Genomic DNA, 14,910 nt, shown 5'->3' on the forward strand with positions numbered 1-14,910 from the left:
ACCACGACACCCCCACACCCCCGCAGAGCAGAAGTCGAGCTACACCAGTGCCTAATTGTCTCATACGTTTCCCATAGCCCTGAGTCACCTGTGCTCCCATTGGGCCCTGGCATTGTTATAGGATGTTGAGAGGACACTTGGAAAGCAAAAGGTGAAGGATCCCTGCTCTGAGAGCATGCTGACTCCTAGAGCCTGAAGTGGACCCCTTGAACCTCACTGTTACTTTGCTCTCTGTAAGTATCTGACAATCCCCACTCCGACACTGGCTCACGTAGAGGATCACAGTCTGCTACTGCTATCAGTTACTCGTTTAGCACGAATAGCAGTGGTCTGTGCTGGGAGCTATATGTTCCAACTCTGCTGCTGATCCATAAGGAAGGTCATCGGATGCCATATGATAAATTTTTTTTTAGGGTTTTTTTTTTTTTTGGATTAGAAATGGAAAACAATAAAGGCTACTTTAAAAACACTGTAAAGATTGCAAAAGCAAGGACTCAAATGTTAGGAAATGCCAGAATTGTTGTTGCCTACTGTATGTTCATTAGGTTTTATTTTAATAATGCTTATCAATATCATGTCCACTTCACAAATATACATTTGTGTGTCTGTGGGAAGGAGGTAGGCTAAAAGGTGAGTTTAACCCATTTTATAGGTAGGGAACTGATCAGGTTAAGATCAAACGTGTCCACTCTTTTAGGGTACTCAATTTCAGGTGCTTAGGGCCTGCGTTTTCTTTTTATTTGATATTCACTTAGTATGTTCAAGGAAAGCTTCCACTGATTTCAGCTGCAGTTGTGAGTGCTTAGTACTTGTGCTGGATAGGAAAAAACGTTCCCGTCCTATAGTTATTCTCAAGTTTGGAACTTTTTTCCACATTCCTCAGTGAGACAAACCTGAGCCATTTGTTGTTGTAGTAAAACTGGTGAGAGCGAGCAGACCCATATTCAGGAATTTAAAAAAAAAAAAAAAAAAAAAAAGGCTGTACTCACATAGAAGTATGAAGGACAGTCAGGTTTTGTTTGCATGCGTGGGTACCTAACGGGATGGGAGAAAACACAAGGAACAGAGACTTCCCTATTTCAGTTTTGGTACCTAGTGCTAACAATGGACTCTGGCATCAGCAATTGCAGGGAGTCCTGTAAAATCCTGGTCTGGAGCATGCTTGGTGCAACTGGCATCTCTGACTAGTCCCACTGAAGCAAGTGTGAACTCGTAGGGGTTTTGTTTGGTTTTGTTTTCTCCAGAGATCTATATCATGGCCAAATGTGGATGTTCACCCCTACTCTACAGCAATTTCAAAATGCACACTTGGGTGATCTCACTTCCTGCCTAGAAAATTCCATGCCCTTGCCTTCAAAACATTGTGTGGTTAGAGTTTCCTGGTGAAACAATTACAGTTTTAAAATATGGGCAAAATGGCATATTCCCCTCTAATTTTGTCCTTGGACATGACTAACATGTTCCTACTGAAACTGTCAAAATCCTTCAGCTTTAGATGCCCTGACAGAGGGAATTTCAAAATTAGAAACAGTTGCAATTGTGGTCTGATATGGGAGATATTGGGCAATGTGCTTATGAAATCTTGGAGACACAAATATGGCAGAAGTAAAAACAGTACAGAAAGGTAAAACTTAATTAACGAAATGTCTATTGTATTAAAAAGAAATGGATCTGCCTTTAAATATACAGAACTAAACCAAATATATCCTGAATAAGAGGTTAGTGATCTAACTGTTCAGTTACTCAAACATGTTAGTAAAATAGTATCAGAGAGAAAGCCATGCTAGTTTATATACTATCAAAACAAAAAAAGCAGTCAAGTAGCACTTTAAAGACTAACAAAATAATTTATTAGGTGGTGAGCTTTCATGGGACAGAAGGCGGGGGAAGTCAAGAATTAGATAAAGCCAAGTATGCAAAAGAGCCCCTATAAGGGGCTATCATTGCCCTATAAGGGGATCTTTTGCATACTTGGCTTAATCGAATTCTTGACCTCCCCCTCATCCCCTTCTGTCCCTCTACTTTCTGATTTGCTCACCTTGATGATGTTTTTCTGATTTGTCAACCATGAAATCTCATCACCTAATAAATTATTTTGTTAGTCCTTAAAGTGCTACTTGACTACTTTTTTTGTTATGTTTGTAAAAGTTTGTGTGGCTGTAATATTATCTAATTAATGTTTTAGGAACTCTATTTGCAAAATATTAAAAGGCTTCCACTTTACCAAAGCCTCACAGTGACTTGCTGTTTATGAAATAATCAGGCTGTTGAGAAACTTAAGAAGACATAAGGTACACTCAGAGGTCTTTAAAACCTTTGAATGTGAGAATATTATCTACCCTGCTCAGTTCACTTCAGTACCCTGGGGAAAATTCTGCCAATTTCACATGTCTGAGTTATTTGAGGAAATCACTTTCATCAGCGGTAACTGACACTTAGAATTAGACTGTCTGATCTGTGCAGTTCATAGAGATTAAGGTAAAACTTCAGAGAACGTTAAATTGGCATCAGGGTGAAAGTAGGAGTGTAGTGGTGGTAGGGGCAGTGAATAAATAAGGAGACTTGCAATAGCCTATAGATATTTTTGGCCTTGGAAAAACTACTGGATTTGTCCTTCAGGGTTCAGCCTAGTTGTCAAACTAATAATACCCCTTGCAGTTTTTGTGTCTAAAGATGTAGTTTGGGAGATTAAAATGGGAGTAGATGTAAAACAATCCAAATGTGGATTTGGAAATAACCTGCCTCCAAACATCCTAATGAGTCTGATGGGTTTTTCTTAGACTTGGGTGTAGCAGAGTTCACCCTGTGAGTGTTAATCTGTGATCTCCTTTGGGAAATGGACACAGTCCGAGTGGTATCTCACATCTTACATTTCTTCCATAGGTTGTGGTAATATTTCCTAGAGAATATACAGGCCTGTAAACAAACAGATGAGGGAAAGGGAAAAACTGGCCTGAGGCCCAGTGATTTAAAGGGGCTAAGGACTTGCTTATGCTACTGTGGCAGCAGCGGCAGGTGGAGCTCCGGCCTCTTTAAATTGCTGCTAGAATGCTGTGCAGTGCATTCTGGGCAGCATTGAAGCACTGGCGGGGGGACACTCATCCCCAGTCCTGCCTCTTCCACCTCAGGCTCTGTCATCCCCAGCCCCTGACCTTGCCCAGGGGTCTGGCAAGTCTGAATATGCTTGATATTCCCAAAAACACGTGAGTGTTGGAGTGACTCCGTTCCGTATTGTCTGAGGGGATTTCTAAACTTGTGCTTCTTAACCTGAGTGAGAACACCAGCTAGCTGCCATACATCTTTTGGAATAAATCTTTGTGGAGGGTCTAGGCTAGTGTGTTCCAGTGCCTTAGCCAACTTGTTAATTACTCCAGTGTAGACATCACCCCTCACATGTCTTCAACTCTGATAACACTAGTTTCCATACTCACAATCTTGGTTTTCACTGAATCTTTTCAGGCTTGGAATTACTGGACTCTTCTACCTCCCTACTAGCCTTAGAGATGGACCAAACATTCCTACCATCCTACTTCCCTGTCCTTGATGTTGGTCTAAGGCCCCCCATGCCTCCTGGCGCCAGGCCAGCACCCGCTCCTGGAGTTCGAGGCGCCGCTCCTCTACCTGCAGGCACTGCTCGGAGACCTCCAGCTGCCGACGGAGGATCGCCATCAGCTGGGGGTCTGTCGCCATCCAGGAGTGCTGGCTCCACCATCGTCCCCGCCCTGGGGCCGGTCGGTGCTCCGCTGAGGGGCTGGCCTGGACTGATGGCCCCGGTGGGCTCTCCGGGACCACTGACACCTCGCCGGCACTCTCCGGTCCCTCCAATGATGCAGCTGCGGAACACGGGAGGGAGGAAGAGTGGAGATAGATGTTAGTATGGTCCCCGAGCCATGGCCCTTGTCCCCCCACCCCTCTGCTGCTGGTTCCCCATCCCCGGGAGATGCTTCTGCTGCTGATGGGTGTCCCACCCCCTCCCCCCGGGGGACCCTAGGTTCCACTCCTCCCATCCCCAGGAATGGGGCATGGCACTGTCGTGCTGGGGGGGGCAGGGGCTGATGCACTCCTGTGAGGGACATGCCACTGCTGTCCTTGAAGCCATGGTCATCTGGGCATGTGGAGGGCCCTGGCCATGTCTATTACCCCCGCCCCTCAACCCCGGGGGTGTGCATCGGGGGGGTACATACCTGATGGTCCGCTCCGATGGTCGGGGGACACCCAGTGGGCGGACGTCCTGCTGGAGCTCTGGGACGGGATGTCTATCCGGAGCCCCCCATCGCTGGAGGAGGATCCCCCTCCTCCTCCTCCTCCGGTGCCCCAGGGGTGGGCTCCTGGGGGGGTCCCTGGGGTGCAGGGCTTACCCTCCGGGGCGGACTCCGCCTCCAGGGCCTGCTGGGGCTCGTCGGCCAAGGTATCAAGAGTGGCCGGAGGGGAGGAGATGTGCCGGGGGCCCAGGATGGCCCTGAGCTCCATGTAAAAGGGGAAAGTGACGGGGGCGGCCCCAGATCAGCCGGCCGCATCCCGGGCCCGGGTGTAACCCTGCCGCAGCTCCTTCACCTTACTCCTGACGTGGTCAGGAGTGCGGGCAGGGTGACCCCAGGTGGCCAGGCCCTCAACCAGCCAAGCGAATGCATCCGCGTTCCGCCTCTTGCTCCCCATTACCTGGAGCACCTCCTCCTCACCCCAGAGCCCCAGCAGGTCCTGAAGCTCGGCCTCCATCCAGGAAGGGCCCCGTTGCCGCTTTCCAGCCTGGCTGCCGGGCTGGGGGCCCTGGCTCCCCTTGGGGCGGGTGCCCTCGGGGCGCTTGGGGGTTGGCAGGCAGCCATCACAGCGGGGGTGGGGGTGTGTGGCTGCAGAGGGGCGTGCAGGCTGGCCGCGTGGCTGGGCTGCCGCCTGCACGCTCTCTCAGCTTCCTGCACAGGAAGGCAGCGGGCAGAGACCTTTAAGGGGCCGCTGCATGCAGTGACCATCGAGCTCAGGGGCTGGAGAGAGCATCTCTCAACCCCTCAGCTGATCGCCACCATGGCGGACCCCGCTATTTCGATGTTGCGCAACGCGGATCGGCTACAAGTGCCCTACTTCGGCGTTGAACGTTGAAGGAGGGTGCTGTTCCCATCTCCTGATGGGGATAGCGACTTCGATGTCTCGCCGCCTTACGTCGATGTCAACTTCGAAGTAGCCGGCACGTGTAGATGCGGCTCATATTAGTCGTTCTTGTTCCTTCCAGTGTGAGTAGGATTACATTAAACCAGAGAGCTGGATGGAAGATGGTGCTTAAGTGTGCTCTCATACTTACTGTCAGAAGTTCCTTGAGAGATGTTATTCACTGGAACAAGTTAGAGCAGCCTCATCTCATACCTCATGGAGGATTCGGCATTTGAAACAGGTGCTGTATGAAGAGATATTAAACAAACTGGGACTTTTCATCTTAGAAAAGAGGAGACTAAGTGGTGATGTGAAGGGGTCTATAAAATCATGACTGGTGTGGAGAAAGTGGATAAAGAAAAGTTAGGTATTTGTTCACATAACATAAGAATTAGGGGGTCACTAAATGAAACTAATAGAAGGTTTAAAACAAAAAAATAAAAACAAAGATTTTTTTTCTTCACACAGGGCATAGTCAACCTCTGGTCCTCCTTGCCAAAGGATGTTGTGAAAGCCAGGACTTTAACAGGGTTCAAAAAGGAACTAGATAAATTCATGGAGGATATGTCCATCAATGCCTTTTAGCCAGGATGGGTTGGAATGGTGTCCATAGCCTCTGTTTAGCAGAGGCTGGAAATAGGTGATGGGGAAGGATTACATGTTCTGTTCACTCCCTCTGGAGCACCTGGCTTTGGACATTGTCTGTTATGGCCATTTGCAACTTGCACAACAGGGCACTTCAGTTAAAGAACAGAGTAGATGGGCAGCTAGTCAGCAGGCACGTCTATCCCTCCAGTCTTCTGAATCAGTGAGGATTGCTCCAGTACAAGAGTCCCGTCCTGATGTATCTTGTCAGGCCATGCAGTGGCAGAGATGAGACTGAGACACTGGTTTGAAAACTTGAAGATCAATGAATCAGCAGTGAGCCACCCAACCTTTCAGGAAACACTAAAGACAGCTTGTGGTGGACCATATTCATCTAAGCTTCTATCCTAAAGCCTTCATTGCCATTGCAGTTAATAGTGATTTTTTAAAAAGAGCAAGTAATGCGTAAAAGGCCCTGCCCTTGTCGCATTTTTTGCTTCATTCAGTGTTTCAGGCTTAATCACATTTGAAACCATGGCACAAGCCTGTTAACAAAGTACTTTAAACCCATGCCTTTCTGCAGGATTTTTTAAATTATCTAATTTTGTAATTATGGTAACTGGAATTATTCATCCAATTTAATTTGATCTTTTTCTTTTCTTCAGGCACTGGTGATTTATTTTGTTTGTTATGCTCATCCTTGCCTAATTTAAAAGTTAAAGATAATTGTAAATTGCTGTATTTATGCTTTCTAATTGATATTATGTAGTTTGTTTCATACAGTGAAATTTTAATAAAGCAAATTTATTTCCATGAGGCTGTAGCGGGAGTTGCGAAGGCAGACTCCTCTTAAGATCAGGTCCCATGTTCTCAATATACTAGCTGTTCCTTCTACTTACTGGAGTATGTGATCCAAACTTATCAGTACTGAATGAGGTATAGGAAGTATGGCTGGCCTCAGTCCTGCGCTACATTTCATGTGCATGGACCCTTGCACTTTCTCAGAGCACCATGGGAAACAATGGGATTAGAGTACAGTACTGGGACTTGTACAAAACGTCTATTGGTTAAAAGTATGCTAGCTCCACGACATCAATTTTATCTTAGTTTTTTTACCTTGCTATTATATTTTGTGGCAGATCAGAAGCTGCAGCCAACAAATATCTGAGGGACAGTGAACATTTTGGGTTCTATTTGGGGACCAGGGAGTGGGCGGGCACAGCCTGCCCATGACTAAAAGGCCCCTCTCAAAGTGAGAGGGGGCCTATTAAAAAGACATGGCCCCAAGTGAGTTGGGGGGACAACAAAAGAAAAATAGGGATGGGAGTGAGGGTCAGAGGTTCAAAACAAGGGACCTAGAGGAGGACACTGAGCACAGAACCCCAGACAGCGCCCACTGGTCCTTGAAAGCTTCAAGGGAGACAATGGATGCTGCCCAGAGGAACTCTGCCCAGATTCATGAGTGGAGGGCAGAGTGGAAATAGGCCCCACAGTTGCAGGCCTCCCCACCAGCCAGCCTCTTCTCTCTGGTGTTGCAGATGGCCACTTTAGCCGTAGCCAGGAGGAGGCTGACGAGAAGGTCCTGCAACTTAGTGGGACCATGGATGGGGTGTGCCAGGATCAGAAGGTGCAGGGAGAAGTTCAGCCAGAACATCAACGGGAGGTTTTGGAGGAACTGGAACAGGGGCTGCAACCTGGCGCACTCAACACAGATGTGCACCAGGGTCTCCCTCCCAGCACAGAAGGAGCAAGTTTCTGGGAGAGGGGTGAACCACACCAAGTACATGCCTGTGCTCACTGTCCCGTGGAGTAAAGGATGGCCCACTGGGGCTCCCCACCCTCCTATGGTGTTAGACAGTCCCGCCACTTGTAATCGGGCCAAGATGGGAGGGTAGGGAAATGGAGCGTGTGAAGCACGAGTGCGTACAGATGATGTGTAGGCACGGTTCAGCAAGGGACCGGCTGCAAGGTGTGCAGCCTGCTGGGATGTTGAGGGAGAGAGGGATGGGGGGGCTCACGGAGCCAGGGGCCCATGGAGAGCTCCAGAGGGCCAGGAATGGGGGGGAAGGCGGATGCATCCTCTTGCAGGACCCAGCTGAGGTAAACATGAGCAGCGGGCAGCAGAGCAGCCTTCACCTCCTCGAGTACGTGCTGGGGAGTGCAGAGGGCGGAGAGCCCCATGCACCGGGCAAGCGCCAGAGCCTCCATCCAGTCTCCCCGCTCATAGCCCAGGAGGTCTCTGACCCCAGTGATTCTGCCCAGGACCAACCTCCAGCACAATACGGGGGACTCCACCACCCGCACACGAAGATAAGGGTTGTGTAGCAGGGGCTCCACAAGGAGGTCTTTCCCCGCAGGGGCACCTGGAGACTGAGAGCAGCTGTCAGGTGCGGAGGCGGTCCTGACAGAAGGCTGGCAGCTCCAAGAGGTCTCACAGATGGCCTCTCAAAGGTAAATAAAGGAGCTGCCGGTAGTATCGGAGCCCACAGAAACGACAGAGGAAAGCATGCACTAGCGAGCTCCACGCCAGACCATCTGCACTGTTGGCGTTAAGGAGTCCCTGCAGGGCCCAGAGGTGGAAGACATGGACCTGGGAGTGTAGGCACATCAGGGCCTATCCCCACTCCTTGGGGAGGAGATGGAAAACCTCTGCAGGGACACAGTGCAGTCCTGGCCAGAAGAACTCCAGAACTAGCTTCTGGAGGTCAGCCAGGAACTCTGGGGGGTGGGACCAGGATGTTGAGATGGTGCCAGACCATGGACAGGACCAGTTGGTTAAGCACCAGTGCTCTCCCTTGCAGGGAGAAACACTGGAGCAGTCCTGTCCACCTCTGCAACCGCTCAGCCACCCTGTCCTCCAAACCCTGCCGGTTTTCCAGTGGGGAGGGGTATGTGACGGATAGAAAGACGCCGAGACAGGCAGCGAACCCGCACCCTACTGAATGGCCTGAAGTATGGGAGGAAGCAGCCTGCCTGCCATCTAACCCTGACCACCAGGCCAGAGCTCTTGGCCCAGTTGACCCAGGCGGAGGAGGCCACCAAGTCGATGGCTTGGCAGGCCTCCAACCACGCCAGGTTGCCTGGGTCCTGGACCATGAGGACCACATCACTGGCGTACTCTGACAACACCAACCTCATCTCTGGCTCACAGAGCACCAACCCTGTCGACCTTTGACGAAGGAGACGGAGGCAGGGCTTGACTGCCAGAGTGTAGAGCTGGCCTGACAGCGGGCAGCCTTGATGTACTCTTTGTCCAAAGCTGACCAGAGTGCTCAGGGTCCAGTTGAGCTTGACCAAGCACTCTGAGGCAGCATACAGCACCTGGAGAAACCCGACAAAGCAGGGCCCAAAGCCAAAGGCCTGCAGAGTGCCCAGGAGATACCCTTGGTCCACCCTGTCGAATGCCTTCTCCTGGTCCAAAGACAGGAAGGCGAACGACAGACCATCCCTACACCCTAGCTCAAGGACATCCTGGACCAAATAGAGATTATCGAAAATGGTGCGTCCCGGGACAGTGTAGGTCTGGTCGGGGTGTGCCACGTCCTTCAGCACGGACCCCAAACAAAGTGAGATGGCCTTAGCAATGATCTTCTAGTCCATGCTGAGGAGCGAGATGGGACGCCAGTTCCTGACATTGCGGAGGTCCCCCTTCTTGGGCAGCAAAGCAAGCACAGCTCACCTGCATGATAAAGGGAGGACCCCGCATTGTAAGGACTTGGCCCAGACTCTGACTAGGTCTGGGCCAAGGATGTCCCAAAACACCACCACTACCACCAAAACACGTGGTAGAACTCCACAGTCAGCCCGTCCATGCCTGAGGATTTGTTGGTGGGCATGAGAAGGAGGGCTTCCAAGAGCTCTGCCAGAGTGAAAGGGACCTCCAGCCAGTCCTAGTCGCCCGCACTGACCAAAGGGAGTTGGTCCCAGAGAACTTTGCAGGCATCAGCGTCGATCGGATCTGGGGAGAAAACGATGGCATTGGAGTCACAGGCTATCTCACATATCTCCACCTGATCTGTAAGGGGAGGTGCCATCTTCTGCAAGCAGGCAGAGAAGAAGTGGGAGCCATGATCCATCTCCTGAAGGAGCTGGATACGTGACATCACTCTGCTGGGCCTAGACTCCAGGGTAGGAGGGGTGGCATCCTCCACCACCTCCACAGCGGCCTCAGCCGACTCCGGCCAATGGTTAGTGGCCAGGGGTCCAGCGGGGGGATCGGGGCTGGCAGCCTTCTTAAACGCTTTGTGTGGCACGTCCATTCTGTCCTCCGATAGGGTGGAAGGCCAGGCAAGCACACTTCGCTTTTTCCTCTTCCCCCTCATTAGTACCCAGTCCTCTGAGGAGGTGGGCTGGGCACTGGTGGAGGAGGAGGAGGGCAATGATGAGAGGGAGGAGGAAAAAGAAGGTGGGACAGTGAGGGAAAGGAGCGACCTGCCCTGGGGTGGGCCCTGTTCAAGTCCCATTGCTAGCCCTGCCGCCCTCTCCTCCACAGGCCCAGCATGAGTGCCCGCTTGGGTGTCGGTGCCTGCCTTCTCTTGCTCCTCTGGCACCTGGGCATCCTCCGACACCTCAGCAGTGGTGGTAGGCGCCGCAGCAGGAGAAGGAGTGGTGGTCCCAGGGCTTGCTGCAATAGGGGCACCGACAGTAGTATGGACGGCACCCTCCCAGGTGTCGGGGGTCCCGGGTTCCTCCCCCGGGCCAGGGGGCAGTCCCTCCAGATGTGCCCCATCACCCGGCACATGAAGTACCAGGCCTCCCCCAGGGTGTAGAACACCCGGTACTGGGCCCCTTGATGAGGCACTAGTATAGTCCCCTCCTGGGCAACCCTGCCTTGCGCCACCGCCAGCAGCAGTTGTACCCACGCCTGCCAGCAGAAGGATAGCACATGCCAGAGGGTGGGGTCCTTGCAGCCCAGAAGGAAGGGACTCAGGACTGACAAGGGCAATGCCAGGGAGGTGAGGAAAAGCATCAGGGCGGAGTTGGGGAGAAAGGTACAGAGAGTTGAAAACACCACCTGCATGCCCAGGTCCTCAAGCAGCTCCAGGGGCACATGGATGCCTCCGACCACCAAGCCCCTCTCCACCACCTCCTGGGCAGCAGCCGTCGATGCTAGGAAGAGGACAACCTTCCTGAACATGCAGCAGGCCACCACCCCGGCCACAGGTCCCACCACCTGCGCCATCGCCTGCGTGTAGGTCTCCACATGGGGCGAGGCCGACGCCATGAGGCAAGGGACCCTGTGCCTCCTGGTAAGAGTGGGGAAGGGGCCGTGGCTATTGGGGATGGTGTTCCCATTGGAGGTGGAAGGGGTAGGGTGTGAGCTGGCTGCCGCCTGGGCATACAACCTGGGGGCCAGGGCCCCCAGGATTGGTGGAGGGACCAGGGGGTGGGAAGGAGGAACCGAGGCAGGTGTTTTTGCAAGGGGGGCAGCAATCCCCACCACAGGAGATTTAGCCTTCTGGGTGGGGCTTTTGCCCTTTTTCGTCTGCTGGCCATTCTTGCCCCTCTGGGAGGGTGGTTTCAGGGCCGGGTCGGTGGAGGACACTGTGGCGGGGATGTCAGGAGCCCCAGAGCCCATGCCCTCAGCCACTGCGTGAGTAAAGTTTCCAGCAGCCTCGGAGAGGCTGGCCCTCATTGCAGAGGTGGGAGGGGTAACAACAGAGGGGGTGTCGCCAGACTACCACCCACTGGGTGTAGAGGCCATGGTAAGGGACACAGGAACAGGTGGTTTGATGGAGGGTGGGGTTCTTAACAAGGCAGGAGAGGAGTGGGGAGAGGGGTAGGAGGTATCTACCCCTCCCCCACCAGCTGGGCTGAGAACCCAGTCAGGTGGGGGTGGGGCAGCAGGAAAGAGGAAGGAAAGGCAAAGGGGAGAGGAGAACAAGAAAAAGCCACTACTCCCAGCACAAGATGGTGAATGTCTCCTACACTGGGATGTGCAGGGGAATCAGTGTGTGTACGTGTGAGGAGGTGAGCAAGAAGGAATGGGGAGGGGCCTCAGGTGCCTAATAAACAAAAGAAGGGGAAGGGGTCATGGGCACAAAGTGGGGGGAAGATGAAGGAAGAGAAGTCAGGGTAACAGAACTAACTGGGGCGGGGGCTGTAGGTATGAATGTGCCCACGGGTGCCTGAGGGGTGGGCCCATAGCAGCCGCTGCAGAGCCTCACCCAGCAGGGTAGGAGGAAGGGGCAGATGGTGGTGGTGGGGCCCCAGTGGAAAGGGCCCCAGCAGCAGCCAGATGTGTGGGAGGGCAGTGAAAGAGGCAGTTGTGGCAGCGGGGTGGGGAAGGGACCATACCTTAACGCCCCACCCCAACTACACAGCCATGCTCCTAGAGCCCCGGTGGAGAGGGGCCCCACCCAAACTCACCCCCCTGCCCAACCAAACCACCCTGCAGCAAACTGCAGAGGGGAAGCCCAGACACCACCCAAAACCAGCCCCTTACCACCTCCAGAGCAATGAGGGTGCAGCAGCCACCAGCTGGGAATGTGGGCCCAAAGCAGGAGCCAGCAGACTTCCCCCCCACCGCAACCAGGAGTCAGGGCAGCAAGAGTCTCCCCCACACTCTGCACACCCAGCAGCTTCAGGCACAAGCTGGAAGGGGTGGAGTGATGGGGAAAAGAAGCAGCCTGCCCAGGGTAGGACAGGAGGGGAAAGAAAGCTGGCCCAGAAAGGGGCCAAAGAGTAGCCCCGAGGGAGACCAAAAAGCAAGAGCCAAGGCTGTTCACTTCCCAACCACAGGGATCCCCAAGTGGGCTCCCTGGGGCAGACTGCTATCTGGAAGCTGCAGGGGTCCACTAGGAAGCATCCCCCCGCCCCCAAACACTTTGGGCACTGGAGGAGCTTCTGTTGGGTCCCCTAGGCTCCCAGAGGGTGCAGACCTGCAAGCTGGCTAAAGAGCTGGGGCTCGTTACGAGTCAGCCCCCAACTGCTTGCAATCAAGCACCTGTGACCAGTTAAGGCCTCCAGGCTCCCTATAAAAGGTTTTCCCCAGGCAGGAGGAGAGGAGAGCAAGGCCTAGAGAGAAGGAGGTTGGAAGGTTGAGAGAATAGCACTGCAGGACATAGTGGAGTTGGGTGACCTCAGTCACAAGGTGCTAGAGGGAAGGTGTGGGTGCAGAGGCCCAGGGAAAGGTCACTGCTGTGGGGCAGGGGCAAAAGCCCCACTAGCTTCCTTCCTTTGTAGGACCCCTGGGCTGGAGTCCAGGGCAGTGGGTGAGAGTGGATTCCCCACACCCTTCCCCTGGAGGGGTACCTAACTCAGGCCAAACCAGGGCAGCTTGAGATGAGTGGAGTGGGTCCTACTCCACCTCCACTCAAGACTGATCTGTGATGGAAATGGCTCAGTGAAAGGAGACCCTTCCCTTTGGGGAGCCCCAGGGAATCAAAGGGGCCTCTCTAGCTACGTCTACACATGAAGCCTACATCGAAGTAGCTTATTTCGATGTAGCGACATCGAAATAGGCTATTTTGATGAATAACGTCTACACGTCCTCCAGGGCTGGCAACGTCGATGTTTAACATCGACGTTGGGCAGCACCACATCGAAATAGGCGCTGCGAGAGAACGTCTACACGCCAAAGTAGCACGCATCGAGATAAGGGTGCCAGGCACAGCTGCAGACAGGATCACAGGGTGGACTCAACAGCAAGCCGCTCCCTTAAAGGGCCCCTCCCACACAGTTGCACTAAACAACACAAGATCCACAGAGCCGACAACTGGTTGCAGACCCTGTGCATGCAGCATGGATCCCCAGTTGCAGCAGCAGCAGCCAGAAGCCCTGGGCTAAGGGCTGCTGCACAAGGTGACCATAGAGCCCTGCAGGGGCTGGAGAGAGAGCGTCGCTCAACCCCTCAGCTGATGGCCACCGTGGCGGACCCCGCTATTTCGATGTTGCGGGACGCGGATCGTCTACACGTGCCCTACTTCGACGTTCAACTTCGAAGTAGGGCGCTATTCCCATCCCCTCATGGGGTTAACGGCTTCGACGTCTCGCCGCCTAACGTCAATGTTAACATCGAAATAGCACCCAACACGTGTAGCTGTGACGGGAGCTATTTCGAAGTTAGTGCCGCTACTTCGAAGTAGCGTGCACGTGTAGACACAGCTTCTGAGGCCCACAAGGAGCTGCCTTGAAGTGTGGATCTGCTAAGGAACAGATGAGGGGTCTGTCAGAATATGTTTACTACCTACACTATTCTATAACTTTTATGTTTAGCTGGGAGTGAAAAATCCGCGAGCATTATATGTAAAATTGTGCTATACTAATAATCAGTGTGTCCCACAAATGTAGTGGGACATATTCCAATACTTTGGCAGCCTTTTAAAGGCGTTCACAAAAGTGTGCTGGATACTAAACTTCAACATCTTATTTGTTAATATTGTTATTAGGTAATATGGTACCAACTCCTCAGTTTAGACAGCATAAAACAAACAACAAAAAGTCCTGTGGCACCTTATAGGCACCTTGTAGACTAACAGATATTTTGGAGTATAAGCTTTTGTGGGCAAAGACCCACTTCATCACATACAGTTGCATCTGATGAAGGAGGTCTTTGCCTGCGAAAGCTTATGCTCCAAAATATCTGTTAGTCTATAAGGTGCCACAGGACTTCTTGTTGTTCTTGAAGCTACAGACTAACATGGCTACGTCTCTGTTACAAATCAAATAAAAATAATCAGTGAGTTCTGTATGAGGACTGCTTAGTCAAATGGCTGTTCTATATCAAATTATTAAATAAATGTTAATAGTGATAAAATATCAATTTAATATCCATAGATAATACAGGGGAGCAATTTCTGACCCTTTCCACATGCTATTTCTTGCAAGTCTCTTAAAGTCTATCCTGCTTTATGGATGCATTTTATTGCAATCTAACTTAATATCATATTCAACTGTAGTTACAGTGATTGTTGTGTGTAGTTTTAAGTAGAGAGAGACACTGTACGCCCAGATTTTTTACAACTTGTCATGACCACAAGTTTGCTGTAAAAACTGCCCTACTGAGTCAGACCTAGGTCCAGCCAGCGGAGGATGCTGTTTGCCAACAGTGGCTGATGCCAGGTGCCCCAGAGGGAATGAATAGAGCAAAGAAATCCATTTCCAGCAAACAGGCTAGGAACACTATCTTGCTTTTTCTGGCTAATAAACATTGATGGATCTATCCCCTAGGAATTTAGTTTT

This window comes from Carettochelys insculpta, chromosome 1, assembly GCF_033958435.1.
Source record: "Carettochelys insculpta isolate YL-2023 chromosome 1, ASM3395843v1, whole genome shotgun sequence".
NCBI lineage: Eukaryota > Metazoa > Chordata > Testudines > Carettochelyidae > Carettochelys > Carettochelys insculpta.